The sequence below is a fragment of the Mus pahari genome, chromosome 5 (assembly GCF_900095145.1).
Source record: "Mus pahari chromosome 5, PAHARI_EIJ_v1.1, whole genome shotgun sequence".
Classification (NCBI taxonomy): domain Eukaryota; kingdom Metazoa; phylum Chordata; class Mammalia; order Rodentia; family Muridae; genus Mus; species Mus pahari.
Window position 1 is genome coordinate 161,037,316 of NC_034594.1, and position 3,841 is coordinate 161,041,156.

The following is a 3,841-nucleotide window of genomic DNA, read 5'->3' on the forward strand; positions in this document are numbered from 1 at the left end:
TTTTAGATCAAGAATTGCTTCATTATTTCCTAGGCTCCATGCCTGTAGGTATGTGTATATGCACTGATTTTTGGAGGGAGAACAGGCATACAAAATTTGGCTACATTATTGCTATGAATTTTAACAAAATGTAAGGGATTGAATTGATCTGATAGTCACAAGTTCTGAATCAAAGAGTCTACATACACATCTTAGGATAGTTTGAAAATTATGAATATTTATACTTGCAATGTCTAGATCATATGCTGTACAATTTCCAGTTCTCAGAGATGAACATGGCATCTTTGGAAAGTCAAATGCCCACGCCCATGGCTTATATTCAGAAATGATGCTTCCCTTGGTCGTCCAAGAACCTGGCATTTTACCCTGCATCATTCCTTGCTCCTTTCTCCATTTCCCTGAGGATGTGGCTAATAGCTTTTGAAGAAGAAACTTCTTCTCCTAACTCTTGAATACAAGTGTATTACAGAAGAAACTATGGCTTTCCCCTCCCTGGGTGTATTTCTTAGCAGAAGGCATTTTGATACACAGATGGGTCTTTTTACATCTTTCTTATATTTTTGTTTGCGAGCCTAACTTTTAATGGCTGAGCCATCTCTCCAGCCCTTTGTACATGTATCTTATCACAATCTGACTTCGAAGTCAGTTCAGTGTGAACTTTTTACCCGCCCAGGATTCCTTCAGCTTCATGTCTGTTGTGGCCTTCTTTACAGATAAAACAATGGCTCCCACTGCTTATCCTGATGATACCCAGACTGTTTCGGAAACAGGGGACCTCGGATGGAAAATGCAATCCATTATTTGGTCTCCAGATATCTGGATGCTTGATATGGGGAGATTATCATATATGGATGGTGGTATGTTTGCCGTATTCATGGGTGATAACTAGGGTCCAGAGAGAGAACCAGGGCTAATAGTAGTGTGTGGGGGAGTCTGGGGAGAGAAGATGGTAGAACTGACAGATCACACACAGGAAGTTTCCAGAACACCCATGGCCAGGAGAAGAGGCAGTGTATAGAGTATGGAGGGTCACAGCAAGACTGGTGTAGGACACCAGGGCTGGGCTTGCTGAGGGAAGACCAGACACCTCTGATGGCATCAGGTATGCAGGATCTTCAAGCTTCTTTGACCACTGAAAACCAGTGAAGGTAATTTTATAGGCACAGTCCTATGACCCTAAGATTCTCTACACATCCCTGACCTTCAAATATAAGCATTTGTCCACTTATTTCTGCAAATAAACAAGGGGAACCAGAGTGACAGAGATGCCACAGAGAAGGCGAGTCATGGTACTGCAGATTCATCCAAATATTCCAGTTCAAATCTCTTGTGGAATGTGTCAAGTCACTAGCAGGATCACCTATGGTCAGGGTACATCCAGTGCTACTGGAGGACCTTAGAAGTGTTCTCTTTGCTCCTAATTTTTGAAGCAGATTATAGAAAAGTAAGCCTATTTCTTTCTTACATGTTAGGAGAATTGATCTGTGCAAGCAGGCAGAGTTGCTGTTTCTGCTTAGGAAGAATATTAAAAACTGACTCTTTCTTTCTTTCTTTCTCTTTCTTTTTCTCTATGTAGCCATGGCTGTCCTAGAACTATGTAGATCAGGCTGGCCTCAAACACACCGAGATCCATCTACTTCTTTGCCTCTTTAGTTCTGAAGTAAAGGTGTGAGCCACCATGCCTAATGACTCAATTTCTTTAATTGCTATAGACAGCTATGTATGAAGCAGTGCTGCGTTTTTGTATTTTGTTAATTTTGAGAACTCTGTCCATTTTGTGGAAAGTGACTTTTTGGGAGGGGATCTTTCTTTATGGCCAGCTCGGGAATAAGGAGTGATGGCCTCTGCTTTAGAGACATGGAGTGTATTGATCACTGTCCTCATCCCGTGACAGCGTAAGAAGGACAGGCTCATTCTGGCTCACGGTCTGAGCATCCCACCTATCACGACAGCTGAAATCTGACAGCGACAGAAGTGACTCTATCCATATTGACAGGGGCACACAGCAGCTGGTCACACTGTGTCAGCAGTCAGGGAGTGACTGTGACATGTGAATGTATGTGAATGCTGACTTTCAGACCATGCTCTCCGTTTTTCCTTTTATTCGGTCTGTGGCTGCGCTGCAGAGGAAGGTACTTCCCACATTTCACTCTGTGGGTCTTCTGTCCCCAGGTAAAAACCTCTCTGGACATGCCCTCAGACTCTCCAGAGGGGTGTCTCCAGATAACCCTAGATTCAGTCGGGTTGGCAGCAGGGGTTAACCATCACAGGCATAGTCTCTGTTATCTTCTCCGTGACTCTGCATTAAAGTTTATTATTTGCAATGATTTTCACAGAATTGGCATCTGGTTTAGTTTCATTATTGAGCTCTTTCCCCATTTTAAAGTTTTCTTTTTTCCCCGATGGTTATCAGATATAAACTTAGATTGGTTTTAGAATGTTCTTTTCTGGCATAGGTGTCTGATGCTGGGAAATTCTCAACGGCCAATGCATTCTTCACTTCCCCAAGCTTGGATGTTACATTCTCACTCCCACTTGGTTAAAATATTTAAGAATTTTCCCTCATATTTCTTCTATGAACTATTTAAACCAGTTAAAATCGTAAAGTGGGATATTTAAGACTCCTAATCGCTTTTCCTTGCCGTGCCCCACCCATTTCTTGTACCTTTCAAGTGTAGTGTAGATGGGTACTGTTTCCTTACAGCTCTGTACTCCCTCTGTTCCAGACCCAATATAAATTTTCGAAGACAAACTACAGGAAACTTTTGTCAGTTTTGTTTGATAATATGGTGCAACTATTTACAATGTTGCCAGTTACAAGTAGCACTTGATAGTTGTGACTGAAGAAGGAAGGGGTTACAAAGTGTGTATTACACAAATGGTGCCAGGAAGAGGCGCCTTTAAACTAAGCCTTTGAAACTATGCAGTTTCTTCTTTAAATGTTGAGTTTCAAAATTTGGGGTGCGGGGTGTTTGTTCATTTTGTTTGGGTGGACTCTGCTCCACGCAATGACATATGCAAAGCCTGTGTCTGTAAAATCGGCTGATCAAAAATACTTTCAATAAAGGCGGGACATGTTTTCACATCTTTAAACTCTAACTAACCACAACTTCTGCCAACTGTGAATCAGTGACCTGTGATTTCCACTCAAACCACAGTTTTATTTATTCTGTGAGCCATGGCACAATGAATCATATTTTAGGCCCATCAAGGAAAGAAAATTCAATATGGCGTGATCTGTGATGGCACAGATTCTCTCAGTCACTGTGGATCCCCAGACTAATTAGGATATGTGAAATCCACTTAAATCTTAAGCGTTTGCAATTTGAAGCCAACCAAGACTTTTACTTCATAGAAATTAATAAAATCTGATAGTAGTTGAGAAACTGGACATATTCATCTCAACATGAACAATAGGCAATGTACTGAAATGCTCCATTGGCAGTCAGTAAATATGCACTTCTTCATGCATCAGTTGCTTTCAAAAATCCTATTAGCAACAAGAGAGATGGTTCAGTGGTTAAGAGCACTGGCTCTTACCCAGGAGAGAACAGGGATTGGTATCCAACACTCATACGGTAGCTCATGATTGGCTTCAATTGCGAGGGGACTACTGTTGTGGTCTCTATGGGCACTGCACTCACACAGTGTACTTACAGGCAGGCAAAACACTCATTCACAAAATAAAACCAAGTAAACTTAGAATATACTATTACCTTTTCTGAGTTTCAAAGGATTACCAGGCTATGTAAGCTGTGTATATTGATTACATTAGTTAAAAAGAAGTTAACTGACAGTTTTCATTTGCTTCAATTATTTTTGTTAGAAAACACCCCAACAA

At 41.2% G+C, this 3,841-nt stretch overlaps 1 pseudogene; it reads right to left on the reverse strand.

The window, feature by feature from the left end:
* Positions 1–2,192, reverse strand: part of LOC110322083 — a 10,504-nt pseudogene extending 8,312 nt beyond the window's left edge.
* Positions 2,193–3,841: the final 1,649 nt, after the last annotated feature.